We start from the raw sequence: 20,669 nt of genomic DNA on the forward strand, positions 1-20,669 counted from the left end.
GATGGCATAAAAAAATATTATGTTGTAGAAATTTCATGAAGGCCAATAAGTCCTCCAATACAACTCTAGGCTAAAGCTTTTTTCAGGGAAAACTGAAGTCCCGATCGTCTAGGCCTTTCCAAGTGCATCACATGTACTTACATGGATATGTGGACATAAATAACCTAAGAAGATGGGTCAATTTTTAAGGTGAATGGAAAACGCCTCAAGGTGTCCAATGGAGCCCTAATTTTACAAGACAAGTCAAAACTACTCCTTCATGATGTTTCAGAGTTTGCACAATTTACCCCTTAAAGTTTTTGCTACGACATTAGTTTTCGTAGTTTGTATATAAATCAGGGTTTTAACTTAATTGTTTTTATTTCATTTTTAGTCTTATTTTAACCTTACTCTGTTTCCTAGTTCATCCAAGGAAACATGGTAGCATGAGGAGAGAGCTTAAAAGATGACAAGAAGAAACCCTAATATTTTTTGCTAAGGCGATAAAAAGGGGGAAAACAAATCTCTTTTAATTATTTTATTTATTTTTATTCATTTTTAACTTTTCAAATTAACAAACCACATTCTAGGTAATTATTACCTTCTTATTCTCTTTCTAATTTTGCACTAACTTTCCCAAAAATCACCCATTTTTTCTTTAAAACCACCCACTCCTTTTTTTTCTTCTTTACTTTGTTATTATTTCTTTAAGTTTTCTCTAAACTTCTTCTTCTCTGCCTGGTTTCTGCCATAGAAACCACCTAATTTTTTTTTCTTTTTCTTATTTCTTCCGTGAAACCCTCATTGTCGTCATAACAAAGTTTTCTTTTTTGTTTTCTTTTGTCATAACTGAGATGGCCCGATGAAAGAATGTTTTCGGTGAGTGTTCTTCCTCTCAATCACTACCATAAACCCCCATTGAGAAGTTTAAAGATGATGCGATGGAGGAGAGATTTCAGAGCATTGAAGTCGGTTGGTATACTTGGAATATAGCTTTATTCTGCCAGATGAAGGTGAAGAGATATCCCCCTAAAGTAACTTTTGTTATAGCAAAGCACCATTGGGAGGTTTTTACTCAACATTCGGGTGACGTTACCCCAGCCATTGTATGGGATGTTTATGCTCACCTTACGAAGCCTACGAAGTATGGAATCTGGGTGTAAGGAAGAAAGTTCATTTTACACCGACCGCCATCAACCGTTTCTTCAAGCTGGAGAACTTGCCCAACCAATATGCAAAATTTGTTGCTAAGGCAGATGTTGAAACCTACATGTGGGTGTTGGAGGATTTATGCTTTTAAGGGTCAAAATTGCAAGGAAAAACCCATACAAGTGGAGATTGGGAGGTGTTGTCTCAAAACTCAAGCTAAGGTATGGAGTCACTTTATTAAAACTCGATTAATGCTTATATCACACCATACAACTATCTCGATGCAGTGGATGCTTCTTTTGCATTCCATTGTTTTTGTACGACTGATCAATATCAGTGAGGTCATTATCCAATAAATTTATAATTGTCTCAAGTGGAAAAAGGGGACATTGATATTTCCAAACTTGATCACTTCTATATGTAAAAAAAGAAGGTGGTGGATGAAATGTTCCAAGAACATCTCAACGAAGTCTGGCATAATGATGAAGTTGATTCTAGAGCTGATGGGTTTTGACGAGGATAGTCCTAAGGATATCCTTAAAAGAGGTGAAACAACTATTACCCCAACAAGAATGGCAGCCATAGCGACCTCCTCGTGAGAAATAAAAAGAGGAAGTGGAGAAGATGTAGACCGAGATGCACACCTTCTTCAGCTATGTGAAGCAAAGGGATACAGTTATGTCCATCTTTTTCAGGAAGATGTTACCCTTGAACACCGATAGTTTTCCTCCCTTCCCTGATGACATTTTTGTGCAAAAACATGATGCCACAACATTTCTGAACAAGCCCCACAAGACGTAGACCACCATACCAAACAGCTGACTACCCCACCTGCTGAAGTTGAGAAATCTGATAAGTATGACCACTCTAATACTACTGAGCCCATGGATCCCTATGACATTGAACCGCTTGACACCGCCCTTCGTCTATTAATACGGATGAGAGATTATTTCACCAGGGCAAAAAATTATGGCCCATCTTGATGATGCTGAGAAAACCGATAAAAAAGATGTGTCCAACTCTATTACTGGCATTGAAGAGATCCCGCATTCGCTTGTGAAAGACATCACTTGAAGAGGTCAGTCGGGCGAGTAGCTTAAACTTCTACTGTAGCATCTGAGGCTACAACCCAACCAAGACCACCCAGTAGACCGAGCCAGAAGAATCTACCCAAAAGAGGAGACGCACCAGGAGTTCTAGGGATAAGACACTACAACAATAAGGTACCTCTCATAGCTTTGGTATTCATATAATATAGCTTAGTTAATTTAGTCTACATGTATTGAGGATAATGCAACCTTCAAGTTTGGGGGTATTGTCCATAGTTAAGCATTTGCATCTATAATATAGTAGAATTATGTTATGGCATTTAGTTAGGTTAAGTTAGTTATTGTTGAAATAAGTTAAGGATGCCTGATAATGATACTTTTTTGTCATGGCTATGAATTGAATGTACATTGTTACAGTTGTTAAGACCAACTTTAGAGTTTGATTCTTTGTGAACCTTTGATACACGATTGTATACTTTCTATGCTTAAGGAACTTAGAATTTTTTTATTAAAGAACTCTTGTCTGCTTAAGTATAACTTTGTGAATAATGAGCTTAATAGATATATGCTTGAATTAAACTAATGAATGTTTTTGAATTTGGTTTAATTGTGAATAAATGCTTCGACATAACTGTAGAGGGACACTCCTCTTTGATATAGCAATACTTGGATATTGCGTATTGATAAATGACAGCTGTAGCAAACGAGTGAATGAAAGTTATTACGGGATGACACTATCTGACTAGCTCAGGGATAGAATTTTGCTCCAGTTCATCTAGAGTGTGGGATGGTAGTTGTGATAGGTTGACTCCCTTCGTTGCAAGTTAATGATTAATGAGATTAAATATGTGCTTAATTGGTAAAGAAATGCTAAAGTAGAATAGGGAACTTGATTAAAATTTTTCTATCTTTGTTAAGCATAGACTGGATACAATCACGGTCACATAATGCAAAGGGTCTTTCTCTAGGGAAAAGTTCTTGAATCATGAGTTCTGTAGCATGTTGAAGCCAAATATTACTGAGGGCTGAAATTTTATCTCACACACCACTGCCTTGACTGAAACTTGTGTTATAGCATATTTTCTGCTAATATTATCATTGCTAAGGAAAAGTAAAGTTTAAGTTGGGGTGTGATAACCCTGTAAAAAAAGTTGTATTTTGTTCCTTTTTACTAAGGTATTGTTTGTTCTAAAGCCCATGTCATAGCATTTAGAGTAGGTTGACTCCCTTCATTGCAAGTTAATGATTAATGATTAAATATGTGCTTAATTGGTAAAGAAATGCTAAAGTAGAATAGGGAACTTGATTAAAATTTTTCTATCTTTGTTAAGCATAGACTGGATACAATCACGGTCACATAATGCAAAGGGTCTTGCTCTAGGGAAAAGTTCTTGAATCATGAGTTCTGTAGCATGTTGAAGCCAAATATTACTGAGGGCTGAAATTTTATCTCAACACCACTGCCTTGACTAAACTTGTGTTATAGCATTATTTTCTGCTAATTATTATTCATTGCTTAAGGAAAAGTAATAGTTTAAGTTTGGGGTGTGATAACCCTGTAAAAAAAGTTGTATTTTGTTCCTTTTTACTAAGGTTATTGTTTGTTCTAAAGCCCATGTCATAGCATTTAGAGTGCATTTAGGTCATATAGTTGCATTCGATGGTAAAGCCTTTCTGCGATACAAATTTATTAAAAAATGGTCTTCCTGAGGTAAAGGTCTTGCTTTTGTAGTGTTGTGCATGCAATGAAAGCTTAAGGAGAAAAAGTGGCCGCTGTAGCATGCTGGAGATTTTGTTGTTGTAGTATTTTGGAGATAGAACACTGAAAGACTTGTCACAACGAAAGATGGATAACATATCTGGAGAAGAAAAGAAAAAATAGCAAAAATATCTTTACCAAGTTGTCCAGCCACACGTGACTCACCACCCCTGTTGTAGATTTGGGACCAGCTACCACAAATAACTACCCATTCAAGTGAGAAGGGTATCACCTAGGGTACAAAGGGAATTTTGGGCCCAAAACCCTAAAAATATTTCCTCTATAAATACTAAGGTACCCTACATTTTTAAGAGAGCTTTTTGGGAGGTGATCTAAGAGAAAAACGGCTTCTCAATTCGCTTTGCTTCTTCATTTTTCATCTCTTTTTCATGGTGTGCTCCATACACGAGCTTTAAGGAGGCAGCGGCTAGACCTCGAGAGAGGCTAGCTTGCTAGGGCGATGCATGGAAGTGGAGCTAGGTCATAGCAGTAGCTCATTTGAGAGTTTTTCTTTTCCTTGTGCTTTATTTTCTATCTACTTGGGCTTGTACTAAACTTGAATATTTTTCGATGAACTTGGCCACACCATGTATTACCTTATTTGGTGTTGGATTTGTGTTCGATGATTTTATTTTTATGTTAATGGATGATTTTGATGTTTTTATGTTTAAACGTTGTTTTGCTCACTATTTTTATATTTATGCGTTGTAGCATTGTAAGAGCTTTTGAGAGATTATTATTTGTTGTAGCTTAATATGCTTAATCTTGTAAGAGCTTTTTAGAGATTGGCATTTTCTAAGTGTAGATACCTAGTATCGAGAGAGCTAGGTTAGATCTACGTGACCAAGTGAGCCAAATCGAGATTGGGATATTCTAACCCACCTTAGAGATAAGGATAGGGTTTTATTCGACTAAAATAGATAGAACTTAGTCGATAGACTAGTGTTGTAGTTTATGCTGAGAGGTATTTCCATAGCATTAGTTTTATCAGGTTCCTTGCTTGAGAGAGTTTAGGAGTATTTTTAGCAAAATCCTGTCAGGCAGCATACTCATAGAAGTAAAGATCATCCTTAGCATAGCATATTATTGGTATAGCAATTCCATACCATTTACCTCTAGAAGGGCTCGATTATGTGAGGTTATCAGTCTTATATCATTTCCAAGAGTTCAATTTATTTTCCTACTTTAGTATACTTTCCCAATTTACTTAAATTCTTGTCTCAACACACTTTTAAAATTCTAGCAATTTCATACCACAACATTTTTATTTCACTTCACTCAACTCTTGCCACAACAATTCATTACCATTTATACATACCATCTGCCACATCTATATTTTCATTTGTTTATATCATCATACATATATAATTAGATTTAGTTAGTTTTAGTTCAATTCATGATAGCTTTTATTTTTTTATAGCTTGCTTTTATAATACCTCCAATCCTTATAGAGACGATACTAACTCAATATTGTATTACTTGCATCGATTGTGTATGCTTGCAGAGAATTACGTGCCACAGCACAATATATTTACACGTGATCAACTACCAAAGTGACTAACTTTAAACTTTTCTCTTAACATAACCATAAAGCATCATTTTAAAACCATCCATAAAGATATAAAATAAAATGTAATAATCAAGTTTACAATACGGGGGAGCTCTCAAAATATTCAAAATAATAACAATATTTAGTTTTGTATCCCCCTGGACCGACCTGGAATTTATTATTGAATCTCGAAGACCACAACAAAGTTTCGATTGAACATAAGTTAAGAAAATTTCATATTTTATCATGCATCAATCGTAAATCCTAAAAATCCATATGTAAATGTAAGAGTTCAAAATATAACAATGTGATATGAGTTTAAAATCCATAGAAGATAAATTAATTTAACATCCCCAATTCCCATAAATAAGCATAACATCAAAGGAAATCAAATAACAAAAAAGAAGTCTGGAAATGTCTATATGATGAATGATAGTAAAACATATTACTAACAATCCTTTAAGTATCGGTTATAGTCCTAAAGGTCTGAAAAATTTGAAAAGATAGAAACTAGAAGAGTGAGCTAGAAAATCAGTGTCCTCTACAGTAACACATTTAACAATAAATATATATATATATATAGCAACTCAAGTAATGTGTAAACATTACTATCAGAATTTACTCAAAAAGTGTAGTATTATTAACATGCAATAATATCTTTCACCACGGATAAATAGAAAGGGTACACTACCCTCCGAGGAGGTGCCCAGGTAAGAATATAGAAAATCAGGGAAGGGATATAGCCCTTTAAAGAGGATCTAAAATAGAAATAGGACGATGATTAAATTTCATCAGAAATAGGATGGGGGACAAGGTCTCATGCAAACTTAGAATAGGTAACAAAGTCCCATACTAAATCAGGACGGGGAATGAAGTCCCATACAAAATCATGATGGGGAAAAAAGTCTAATGCAGAATCAGGAATGCATCAGTATGCAGATCATGAGTGATGCATCATAATTCAGCAATCAGAAATGCAACAATTAATTGTAAATAGTATGAACATGCTTTCAAAAAGTACATATAACATAATATCATATTACAACAATAGTATTGAACAGGTCAAGAGAACACACCTATAAGATATAAACAAAATTGGCTAGGCCTTACGTTTCCCACGGTCAATAATACAAGGTCTTGCGGATCGGGAACCTAAAACAATATTATTTCTTAAATACGGATACCAACCAATTAAATAGAAATATACTATAAATATTAATTTGATATTTCTTCTTATCTCGAGATGAACAACTGAAATCAAATTGAGTAGGACAAGGCTAATCAAGGTCTACTATAGAGAAATCTGGAGACACGAGGGTACCTTCAGAAAATTAGACCCAAAAATGAGTTCAAAACCTCACAATTTTCTTAAAATAATTCAGAATTAAAAAGAAAAATGACACAAAATAGAGCTTTCATTTCAAAATTTGGAAAAACAGAATGTAAAATTGCACTCAGGATGTCGAAAAACATAAAGATACGGGTCTTCAAAAAAAGTCAGCGGCTTAAAATAAACGGTCAATGATAACAGTTAAAGTCAATAGTCAACAATCAATGGTTAAAGTCAATGGGCCAGCTTCTGGCAGACTAGTTCAACTAGTTTGGTCCAGGATTAAACTGGTTCAGTCGGTTTACAAATAAAGTTGGTTGAGATAGTCCTACACGCGCACGACATCATATGTGGGCACGTGAAGAGGCTTTCGGATGTCGAAAAAATACCAAAGATTGTTGTGAAATATTTCTAAGCATGTGGAAATACTTATCGAGGTCGGTTTGAGAAAAATGAATGTTAGAAAAGGGTTTTTAACAAAACCTGAAATTTCTTCCCCTCCGATATAAGTTAACGCCAGTAGCGATGGACACTATGACCACCAAACTAACTACGATGATGAGACGAACAACAGGAAATCGGATGTGAGAATCACAGTAAAACGAGAATGAACCAAAAGTGATTGAATCAATAAACATTAAAGGAGAAGTTGGGAGAAAAGAAAAAAAAGAAAGAAACAGCTGTGGGGTTTGCACGATCAGGAAAAAGAGGAATGAGGAGGAAAGGGGTTTTAAACAACACCCAGGCAAATTAAAATATACACCATTTAACTTTTAAAAAAATTCTAGAACGACACTAAATTTTTAAAAACATTCTGATTTAATTCCTAAAAGTTGAGATGTTACAACTCTCCCCTCTTAAGAAAATTTCAGCCTCGAAATTTTACCTGGCAGAAAAAAATGAGTAAATTTGTCTATCATCAACCTTCAAGTCTCCCATGTGTCCTGGAGAAGACTACAGTTGCTCCAGAGAACCTTAGCCATCGGTATATGACAACTTCTCAGAACATGATCCTTAAAGGCAATAATCTGAATAAGTTCCTCCTCTTAACTAAAATCAAGTCTCAACTCAATATCCTCAACATAAATAACATGCGACGGGTTAGACATGAAAGACATCATGAATACACTCAAGCTCAGGAGGTAACTTAAACTGACAAGCAACGGGACCAACTTGACGCAAATCTGATAAGGTCCAATAAACCTTGGACTCAACTTGCCTTTACGGTCAAACCTGAAAACTTTCTTCCACATATATACTTTTAGAAAAACTCTATCACCCACACTGAACTCAATATCTCATCTCTTCAGATTAGCATAAGACTTTTGGCTATCAAAAATAGCCTTAAGCCTATCACGAATCAGTCTAATTGTACTCTCGGTCTCATGAACAAGATCGGGTCTTACGTTCCTTCTCTCAGACAACTCAGTCCAATATAACAGTGTACGACACCTACGACCATACAAACCCTCATACAGTGCCATCTGAATACTAGTCTAATAACTGTTGTTGTAGGCAAACTCAGCCAATGGTAAGTGATCATCCCAACTACCTCAAAATTATATAACACATCTTCTAAACATATCTCTAAATAACCCGTTCAGATTGCCCATTAGACTGTGGGTGATAAGTTGTACTGAAATTCAATCAGGTAACCAGAGCCTCATGAAGACGAACAATCTCATAAATATACAATCAAACGAATTTATCCAATTATAATTAGTTCAAACTAGAATAAAGTGAGCAGACATGGTGAGATGGTTAACTATAACCCATACTGAATCATTTTTGGACCGTGTCAATGGTAACACACTGCTAAAATCCATAGTTATGCGCTCTCATTTCCACTCAGGAATCTGAATAGGTTGAAGTAAACCAGACGAAAACTGATGTTCAACCTTTACTTGCTAACAGGTCAGACACTTAGTCACATACTCAGTGACATCTCTTTTCAAACCAGACCAATAATACCTCTCTGAGATTTTGATACATCTTGACACCACCAAAATGCATGGAACATGGACTATTATGAACCTCCTGTAAAATAGCTTTCTGCAACTCAGGATCATTTCGAACACGGTAATGCCCTCAAAAACACAATACAGCATCCTCAATGAAGGTGTACTCAGAATCAGAACCTTGCTCTGGCTGTTTTACAAATATAAACAGAGATGCATTTAGATTCTATTCTGACTTAATCTCAGTTGCCAAAATAGGCTTATTTTAGAGTTAAGCAAACAAGGTGTCATCATCATATAAACTCATACTAACGAACAACACCCTCAAATCAGTAGTCAACCCACGACTCAAAGCATTAATTATTACATTAGCCTTTGCAGGGTGATACTCAATTTCAAAATCATAGTCCTTCAAAAACTCTAACTAGTGATGTTGTCTCAAATTCAGATCCCTCTAAGTCAATAGATATTTTAGACTTTTGTGATCAGTGTAGCACTTCTCATCATAAAGGTAGTGCCTCCAGATTTTCAATGCAAAAACCACTTCAATTAACTCTAGATAGTGCTAGAGTAGTTACTCCAGCAAACTATTTCAACTAACGAGATGTATAAGCTACCACTCTACCATTTTGTATTAGAAAATAACCCAAACCAGTATTTGATGCATAATTGTAAATTGTATAATACTTTACAGACTCAGGTTGTATCAAAATCAGTGTTTGGGTCAAAACATATTTCAACTATTCAAACCAGACTGTTAAGCTTCACCCCAGGAAAAAGGTATATTCTTCCTCATAAGTCTTGTCAAAGGAGTTGTAATCATAGAAAACCCCTCTATCAATCTCCAATAATAACATGCTAAGCCCAGAAAACTATGAACCTTGACCATATTCTTCAGTTGTTTCCAATTTAAAATAACCTCAATTTTTTTCAGATCAACAGAAATCCCTTAGCTGAAAAAATATGGCCCAAGAACATTACTTCGCTAAGCCAGAATTCACACCTACTAAACTTTGCATAGAGTTATTTTTCCTTCAAAGTATTTGAGCAACCCTTAAATGTTTATCGTGTTCATCCTTAAACTTCGAGTAAATCAGAATATCGTTAATGAAAACAATGACAAAATGATCTAGATATGATTGGAATACTCGATCATCATATCCATGAAAGTAGCATAAGCATTAGTCAACCGAATGACGTCATTAGAAACTTTTAATGACCATATCGAGTACGAAAAATCATTTTTGGGACATCAAAATCTATCACCATAAGCTGATAATAATTGGATCGAAGATCAATCTTGGAGAAAATAGTTACATCACAGAATTGATCAAACAAATCATCAATGAGCGGTGATAGGTATTTATTATTAATCGACATCTTATTCATCTTTTGAAATCAATACACAAGCGCAATGATCCATCTTTTTTCATAACAAAGAGCATGGGTGCTCCACACGGAGAGGTATTAGGCTGAATAAACCCCCGATCCAATAACTCCCATAATTGAACCTTAAGTTCCCTCAATTCCTTAGGTGTCATGCGGTAAGGAGCCATCAAAACTGGTGCGGTACCCGGATACAATTCAATTCCAAACCCAACTTCTCTCTTGGGTGGTACCCGTTGTAACTCTTTCAAGAATACCTTTGAAAAGTCTCTCACCGTACAGATATGTTCAATTCCAGATATAAACTTTCTCAAATCTAGAATATAAGCAAGTTATGCTATGGCACACTTCTGAATCATTTCTCAGCTGCCAAGGTTGATATAACATTAGACATATAACCCCGATGCTCACCAATCAGAATAATCTCTCTATCCTTAGAAGTTTTTAGAACTGCTCTCTTGCGTTAATAATTCCCATGGCGTCACGTAGCATAAACAAGAATATAATATCTGTACTTTTTTCTCACAAAACCTTTAATAGGGGTAGATCGGCCCTACCTGAAGAACCTGTGCATGACTAGATAAGGCATGTCAACTCTAGTTACAACCCCTTAGATTTTGAGATGGTCCTTGAGAATGAGTAGGTGTTTGATAAGTTAGAGTAGGTGTCTGATATGTGGGAGCATTCTGTGGATAATCTCTCAATAAATGCTCAGTGCAACCACATCTGAAATACGCTCCTAACTTCTTGCGACACTCCCCATCATACTACGTACTACAAAAGTACATATAGGAACAACTTTCTACGCAAAATAAACACCCCTACTCTCAAACCGACCAGAAGATGCAACTCATCTAAACCAGACTCAAACCTTGAAGTATCATCCTTCAAACTTTTCCCAGGGTGAGTAGAAGAACTAGAATGACCCTCAAAACCTGATTGCTTCCTTTTACGATTGTAATACTCCATGTTGAGAGATTTCATCTCCTTAGTAGTCTTAGCTTAGTCTATGAACGTAGCAAAGTACCTATCATGATGAGTAGAAATCCTGCTACGAATCCTAAAACACAAACTTTTCTCAAACAGTAGAATTGTCCTCCTCGATAGCGATAAATCCATAAGCATATTTACTCAAACGTAGAAACTAAAGCTCATAATCCTGAACAGACATATCACCCTACTTCAAATCCATAAACTTTTTTTTCGCTCTTTTAGATAATGGATGCCTACAAATAGACTCAGAAAAACACTCTAGAATAACTCATAAGTTAACTAATCTCTTGGGGTAGTCATCTTTACTGAATTTCACCAGTTAAAGGAATCATCCTTCAATAGAGAAATAATAGCCTGAAGTCTCATATCAATCAGATAATCCATCTCATCTAGAAGATGTTCAATATCCTCAATCCAATATACTTAAGCCGACGGGAATGCTCGAGTTAGCCCTCTAAAATACTTTGTTTCATTACACAACATCATAAATGAGATAGTAACAACAGTATCCTCTGGTTGGACCCCAGCAAATTTGTTAAGTAAAGGTAACAATACTCGACCAACAACAGTAACCTCTAACTCATCAGTAGCTGCCTTTAGCAGTAGGTGTATGCTCAGTATGCTCGGTCGGATTAGAAGAATCAAACTATTGAGTATGTCCAGTCGGGTCTGAAGAATCAGATGCTTAAGTATGCCCATCAAACAACTCAACCTCAGGAACAGAAGGATCTCTATCAGAAATAGTCACCCGACGTCCACGGTCTCGAGCACTATCATATCTGCAGGGAGTTACAGAATGGCGTGTACTCATACGGGGTGGCATACTAACTATTGTGTGATGTTTGAAATAGAAGAGTTCACATAAACTAAAGTCAAATCTGGTACTCAAAATAGTATATTCATATTTGAAAATGAAAAAGATTAAATTCATTTAACCAAAATTTACAATCAAAACGAATTTAGAAAATATTTCTCGTACCTAAATTTTCTATGCATGTAAAATTATTTTACAGAATAGTATGAAATTTAACGATTAACACAGGCCTAGAGTTAAACCTAGGCTATGATACCACTACATGTAACCTCCTGGACCCATCTTGGATGTTACGACTGAATCTCAGAGATCGCAACAAAATTTCAGTTGAACAAAAGTTAAGAAAATTTCATATATTAGTATGCATCAATAGTAAATTATGAAAATTCGTAAGTAGATGTAAGAGTTCAAAATATAAAAAATGTTCTATGAGATTAAAATCCAAAGAAGATAAATCAATTTAACATCCCTAATTCCAATAAATAGACATAACATCAATAGAAATCAAATAATAATAAAAAGTTTGAAAACGTCAATATGATGAATGACAGTAAAACAAGCTACTAACAATCCTTCAAGCATCGGTCGTAATCGTAAAGGTCTTAAAAATCTGAAAAGACATAAATTAGAAGAGTGAGCTAAACACTCAGTGTGTTCTCTGCAGTAACAAAGATAACAATATATATATATATATATATATATACTCAAGTAATGCATAAACATCACTATCATAATTTACTCAGCAAAGTGTAATATTATTAACTTGCAATAATATCTTTCACCGTAGATAAATAGAAAGGGGATACCCTCCGAGGAGGTGCCTAGGCCAGAATACAGAAAATCAGAGTGGAGATATAACCCTCCGAAGAAGATCCCAAATAGAAACATGACGGGGAAAGAGGTCTTATGCAAAATCATAATGGGGAACAAAGTCTCATACAGAATCAGAACAGGGAATGAAGTCCCATTCAGAATCAAGACAGGGAATGGAGTCCTATGCAGAATGAGGATAGGGAACGAAGTCCCATACAGAATCAGGAATGCATCAATATGCAGATCATGAGCGATACATCATAATTTAGCAATAAAAAATGCCTCATTTAATTGTAAACAGTATGGACATGCTTTTAAACAGTACATATAACATAATAGCATATTACAACAACAGTATTGAACAGGTCTAGAGAACACACCTATAAGAGATAATCAATATCGGCTAGGCCTTACGTTTTCCACGGTCTGTAGTACTAGGTTCAACGGATCGGGAACCTAAACCAGTACTCTTCCATAAATATGAATGTCAACCAATTAAACAGAAATATATTATAAAATCATTAATTTAATACTTATGTGTATCTCAGGATGAGCGAACGAAGTTGAACTGAGTAGAACGGGACTTATTAGGGTCTACTGGAAAGCTATCCAGATATGTGAGGGTACCTTCAAATCATAGACCAAAAGTGAGTTCAAAACCTCAAAATTTACTTAAATAATTAAGACTTAAAATAAAAAAATGACATAAAATATAGCTTTATGTCAAAATTCGGCAAAATGAAATGCAAAATTAGGACACAGAATATAAAAAAATAAAGATAAGGCTCTTCAAAAAAGTTAACAGGTCAAAGTTAACGATCAATAGTCAATGGTCAACGGGTCAGGTTAGGTCACGGGTCGGGGTGCAGGTCGTGTTTAGGCAGACCGTTTCAGTTGGTTCGATCCAGAATTAAAATGGTTCAGTCGATTTGCAAATAAAGCTGACCAAGACAGTTCCATACACGCATGGGGTTTGTGTGGGCACATAAAGAGGCTTTCGGCGGTCAAAAATACTAAAAATTGTAGAAAAATATTTTTAAACACGGGAATAACTTATTGAGGTCAGTTTTCAAAAAATGAACGTCAAAAATGAGTTTTTAACAAAAACCCAAAACTTCTTCCCCTCCAATAAAGTTAATGACGATAGTTATGGATACACTGTGACCATAGGATGAACGGCGATGATGAGATGAATAATGGGGTACCAGAGGTAAGAGTCACAATAAAACGGGAATGAACAAGAAATGATTGAATCAATAAACATTAATGGAGAAGTTAGGAGAAAAGAGAAAAGAAATAAAGAAACGACTGGGGGTTTGCACAAATAGGAAAAAGGGAAAATATGGAGGAAAAGGGGTTTTAAACAACCTCCAAGAAAATTATAATATATACCTCAACTTTTAATAAATTCAAAACGTCACTAAATTCCAAAAACATTCTAATTTAATCCATTAAAATTGAGATGTTGCAAGTTTAACAAAATAGAGTTATGACTGAATACAAAAGGGTTTATAAATAATACATGCCCTCTAAAAATAATTCAAGATGTACTTTTGTAGACTCGACTAATTTGGAATATTTAGTGACGATAAAACTCTGGACGGTCACCTAAGAACCTGTGCACGGAAACACATATTTAATGTTGAGCTTACGAGCTCAACGCCACACTAATAATTGTATTGTACCATATACTTTCAATAAATGTGCATGCTAGTGGCATAGGTATGAAGACATGAGAAAATGTTGTTATGAACTACTGAAGTAGGCATTATGGTGTGGTTGAGGGTTCTACATCTTGGAGCACACACCCCTCAAGCTTTCTTAAAATACCCTTGGGTATTTAGGGTGAGATCTGGAACTGCATCAGAAACGTACACCCGACCAACTTACTCCGTGGAGTCTTGGGACATCTGCGCCCATTCTACAACTAAAGTGTCTTGGCACTGATTGGGATATCCAACTGAGACGATCGTATACTGCTAAAGAAATTCAGGTGTCTTGGTTGTTTTCCGAGCACCAAATAAGGCTAGTTTTTTGTTATACTAGTTGTTATTGTTTCTAGTTGTATTGTATTTAATTAATGTTCTCACTTGTAGTTTTATTTGTTGACATTCTGGTTTTATTGGGCCCCTCAAGTCTAACCATTTATTCCTTTGGATTCTTTATCCAATCGTACGATGGTACCGATATTGAGCCTTTCGGTATTGGTACTAACCCTTGAGTATCGATACCCACCTTTTAATATCGATATTGAAGTGGACTGTTATAAACTGGGAATGGAGGGTAGTATCGATACTCATGAACCAAGCATCGATAATATCCTGAGTATCAGTACCAAAATATGCTTTTATGTTTTATAAAATACTTCAATATCGATACTCGTACTGGGAGTATCGATACTCTACCAGTATCGATACTCTCATGAGTATCAATACAAATATAGCTACTAGAATTTGCTAAGTGGACCTGATATCAATATATTTCCTGAAGGTATCGACACTTAAGCATCAGTATCGATACCCAATGAAGGAGTATTGATACTTCTAGCCTAAAACTTCCATGTTTTAATCTATCTGACGAATAGTATCGATATTGTTCTTCAAGTATCGATATTGAAGACCAAAAATGCCTTGTTTAGGCATGAAAATGACTCCCCATTTCACCTAACAGTCCTATTGAGGCTTCCAAACGTTATTTAAGTTTTATTTAAGTTAAAAGGGGTCATAATAGGTCTATTAACATGATGAAATACATCAAAAGCTTAAATCTACCATGAACATGCTTCATAACTCATGCAACCTACCAAAACACACCTAATGATATACATGTTGTAGAGTTGAGTTAAAAGTGTGTTACATTCACCTAACTACTGAAAACACCTCAAAGTCACCAAGCACAAGTTTCTCCTTGTTCTTGCCTTGGAGTTTTCTCCAATTTCTCCTACTACGCAATAAATCAAACACGAGGGTTACTAACATTGTTGGGAAACTTAGAAAAGAGTTTAGAACATTTCCATATAGTAGAATCTCTAAAAAAATGAGTTAGTTTCACGTGGGTTTCTAAACCCCTACTAAAACCTATATTTGGCTACCATGGCTTAAAACTTGTTTTTTGAGGCTTGAAACGAAGCTCTAAGGATGAAGGTGATAACTTTACCTTTAGAATTTTGAATGAAGCTTATAAGGCACTAAAGTTTGATCCTTTCTTCAAGAAAAAAGATGAAACTAGAAAGGTTTGAACGAGAAGACAATAGTGAGGAAAAAGATAAATGAAGAGATTTTCAGCTTTCCCCCTTCTCTTGTCATTTATATAATCACTTGTTAATGGAATTCAGCCTTTTAATTCCCAAATGGTACGTTTACTCTTTTAGTCCCCAAACTTTACCCTTAATTTAAAAGTATCACCTTTTTATCATTTGGGCTTAATCTAAGCCCAAACCAGATACACATCTTGGGTTTTCTTACAAGGGTGATGGACTCATCTAAATCCTCTTGGGTTAACCCCAAACTACTAACCCTAGATTTAGGGTGCTACAAATGGTTTCATATAAGTTCTATACGGAATAAAGAATGTGAGCTCATAGTTTCACTCTGCGTGGTGGTTCGTTGTTGGTAAGAGTCAAGCTTTTTAAGATAGGGGAGCGAAGAGCGTTTGCTTTTCGGATCAAGTTTCATGATATCGACGATGAGGTTGCAACATAGGGTGGTAGAAAAGATAAACCCTCCTTTAATTAGTTAATTTCCAACTTAACCACTAAAGGTCAAGTAGCGTGACTCAACATCAAACGAAGGGAAGTGGGTTTCTTAACATGCCACATCAGCATAAATTAATAAAATTTTTGATCTATAACGGAAAACGTTAGTCAAATTATCACATTGATTTTTTTTTTAGTTGGTGAACCACATTAAATGTAAAAATAATTTAAGACCCATTTTTGGAAAGTTCAAGAGCCTCTTATATCCTTTTGCCTTATATTTTTTTAGATTTAGATTTTTTCCTAATTCACGTTTTCTTTTCAACCTCAAACTTTTTAAATCAATTTAGAAGAGAAAAATAGTTTCACATAGTAATTTTTGTTGATAATATACTTTTTATTGATAATCTTTTGTATCATTATCCCAAATAAGCTCAAGCGGACATGACGTATTTATATCTTACCTGGTACGTTCTATCTTAAATTTTGAATTTTCTTCTATTAATTATCTATATTACTGAAGCTGTCTAGTTTGAAATTTTATTTACATTTTTCTATTCAAAAACTTTATATTGTTAACATACATATACTCACCTTCAAAAAATATTTTTGAATTCGTCACTGTAGGCATTTTTGAGTTAATTTTTTTTCAAGCTCTGTTTACGTTTCAGTTAGATACATTATTTATTGATAAACCATTTATTTGGTAATATCATAAGTTGGAAAAAGAACATGATTTTATGTAAGGCTGGCAACATAATTTGAATCCTTCGTGCCTTTGGTTGATCAAATATGAAATATTACATTTTTTAAGTTACTAACTTCGCCTCATTGCCCTTTGGCTTTAGCCTCGGAAGCCCTTCGTCCCCACCAACCAGATTCTAACTCATTTCTTGCATGCAACAGGAGACTACAAGGTAACACGTGGAGGACCGCCAAAATCAACAAAATGAAAATCCAAAGGCTAAAAGCGGGCAGTGTCGTAATACGGAAGAGCCAAACCGATCCTGATAGGTGTAGCCACGCATGGCCGCCAACGCCGCAGGCGTTTATAATCTCCGAGGGCGTTTCTGATTGGCCTATGAGCGACTCAACGTATTGAGTGTGGGGACTTTGATCCAATTCAATGTACCTTATTTGCTTTTGTTTGTTTCTTGTGGGCTGAAGTATGTGATGTGTTAGCATGCATGGACACACTTGGTACGGTAAATCCCAAATGTCTTTTATCTTTGAACCTCCTCAAACACGTACCCCATCATTCCCATGCCTTGTTTCATGTTGCCTAGTACTCATTGGCTGGTTTTTTTTCTCTTTAAAACTAACCACCCCATTTCAAGAGCCTATCATCTCTTCAATTTTCATCCTCTAATTCCCTTTCTTTTTCTTCTTCTTCTTCAATTGTTAAACATGATCAAGACGTTGAATACATACTACAACACGGCCAAAACGGCTGAAATCATGTCGAGGTACAGGCCTACAGCGCCGAAGCCCGAGGTGCCTGCAAACGCCGTAGATGAGAGCTCGGCAATATCGCAGGTGATCAGGCAGTCTCCTTATCTGAGGAATTTATGGCCTCGGCTTCAGTCTAGGCCTAGTCGGACTAGAAAGAGAGGTAGAACTGCTTTATCACTGCCAACATTCAAGAGAGCAAAAACCCATGTCCCTGGGCTTTCTTCACCTGCTAAAAACCTTTCTTTGCATTGCTTTTCTCATGGAACTCAGCTTTCTGGTTTTGATAACATCAGTTTGGTAACACTTCCCCTTCCTCCATGTCCTCCCATTGTTGAAGATGAGGTAATTGATTTGAATTCAGTGGCTGAAATTCCAGAAGAGAAAGATCTGTTGAAGCAGCTCCAAGGTGCTCCTTTCTCAAGCAGCGTTATCGCACCTCAGCCGATTCGACTCGTTGGCTCCACCATCATCATCGGATGCATCATTGAGAACCCGACCTCGCCAATGCATGTCCCGAAGAAACCAGAGGAGGCCGAGGAACTGCCAGCAGTGGTGTCTGACTCGAGCAACAAAGTCAGACTGGCGAATTCTGCTTACAATGAAAGGATAGGTCAGGTCAACCAGAATGCCCATGGCTCCATTCTATGACAACAGGAGGAAGCACTTCGTGCAAGAGAATATGTGGGGAAGTGATGCTTCGTTTATCTGATTCGAGGTTGCCACTTGGCTCAAACGGGTTTTCGTGCTGGACGAGGATCGAGTGGGGAAGTGAAGGAAAAACAAGTCGATCAAAGCATTTTGCGATGTGATAAGATTATCATGTCAATCAAAGGATTACCTCTTCACATGGAGGTTCCACTCCATCAAGAAGAGGGAAGCATCTCAGTCCACCACTAATGTTTCATTTTTGTTGAGAAATTAAGATTCAATGAATAAAATCTGATATTTTATTATGATTAACATGCAACTACATCATAACCAGCTTATATAGCGGCTATGACTTCAAACTTACTCAATCTCTTAACTTCCTATAGCAACATTCATAACACAATCGAAAACAACTATAACAACTCACACCAACTCACACCACACTCAATGCACACGTTAGCGGTGCATGTTTTAGAATGCACTGCATATTCTAGAATGCATATTCTAATATTCTCCCTACTCTTTTCCTTCTTCTTGAGCAAATAAGAAAACCTGCACTTTGGGTCGAAATTGTTCGAAGATTTGGACAATGATTTAGTAAATCATCCGTTCTAGTTGAATCGAAAGTGCGATGCTTCCTTCGTTTCACTTGAATCGAAAGTGCGATGCTTCCTTCCGTTCTACTTTAATCGAAAGTGCGATGCTTCCTTCCGTTCTACTTTAATCGACTTTTTTTAGAGCTTACTTGTTCATATTAAGCACCAGCTGATTTGCACCTTCTGCAACCGCAAGACCAACACTCCCAAGGCCAAAAATAGCAACAGTAGCCTCTGGTTCAACTTTGGCTGTGTTCCAAACTGCTCCAAGCCCAGTTGGAACACCACAACCAAGAAGGCATACTTTGTCTAAAGGAGCTTGTAGATCAATCTTTGCAACATTAACATCATGCACAACCGTGTACTGGCTAAACGTTGAAGTCCCCATAAAGTGGAAGATTGGTTTCCCATTTACTGAGAAGCAGCTCTGGCGATCATTCATCATGACTCCAGCTCCAGTGGCAGTCCTAACTTTGCCACATAGGTTTGTCTTTCCTGATTTGCAGAACTTGCATTCTCTACACTCCGCCTGGTAACAAGAGATGACATGATCACCTGGTTGGACTTCAGTTACATCTTCACCCACACTTCCTACTATCCTAGCAGCCTCATGTCCAAGAATACATGGACCCTCAGGATCCTTTCCGCTCCAAGTGTATGGATCAGTGTGGCAGAGTGCAGTGAAGAGAATCTTGATCCGAACCTCACCAGCCTGACATTCTCAATTACCGGTGACTGGTTCGGTTCATAAGCCACCGCCGCTTTGCAAGTGATGACTTGGCCTTGAGTCGCCATTGATGAATAAGAGACTGTAGAAGATAGAGATCTCAAATCGGAGAGAGATAATGATTTATTTAATAGTTTGAGGTTGAGAGAGGGGGCAGACTTTGTCGAACACTTCACGTGCTTTCTCGGTTTGACCCATGTCGCCCAGCAACAACTTGGCATGCTCCTTGACCAATTCACTTCACTCAATGAACAGCTCCAGTTTGGCGATTTGCAATCTCCTCAATCTTGACTCCATATCTTTTTCGACAGCTCGAAAGCATTCTGTTCATGAGCTTGCAACAGAGCAATCTCGTCGTCTTCACTGAATAACAGCTGGAAAATCTGCTTCTTCGCATCTTCACCAGTTTTTTCAACCTCCTCAACAGCAGGAGTCACGGTGTTATTCCCTTCTTCCACGACTTTCTTCTTGGGTCGTTTCGCTTCCTTGGCATCCAGCTCCGTCTCATCAGGCCGTTTTGATGAACAAGCCTTAACGAGAGAAGACAAGGGCTTGTTGGATCTGAGTTTCGGGGTTTGAGGTTCTTTATCATCTTCTTCTTCAGAAGTAGAAGCGGTTGGTGGAACTTCAATGTGGTTTGAACGATTCGGTGCCATCGATTTTCAATTCTGAGAAAGAAGAATTGCGAGACCGATTGAATGCGAAGACCAACAAAACGGAAGAGAGATGACCGTAGGATCATCGACGAATGATACATGTTGAGAAATTAAGAT

The 20,669-nt window shown here is 36.6% G+C and overlaps 1 pseudogene; it reads right to left on the bottom strand.

The window, feature by feature from the left end:
• Positions 1-11,837: 11,837 nt before the first annotated feature.
• LOC120155966 lies at positions 11,838-20,034 on the bottom strand (annotated as a pseudogene).
• Between the last annotated feature and the right edge of the window lie 635 nt (positions 20,035-20,669).

This window comes from Hibiscus syriacus, unplaced genomic scaffold (assembly GCF_006381635.1).
Source record: "Hibiscus syriacus cultivar Baekdansim isolate YM2019G1 unplaced genomic scaffold, ASM638163v2 tig00111210_pilon, whole genome shotgun sequence".
NCBI classification, from domain to species: domain Eukaryota; kingdom Viridiplantae; phylum Streptophyta; class Magnoliopsida; order Malvales; family Malvaceae; genus Hibiscus; species Hibiscus syriacus.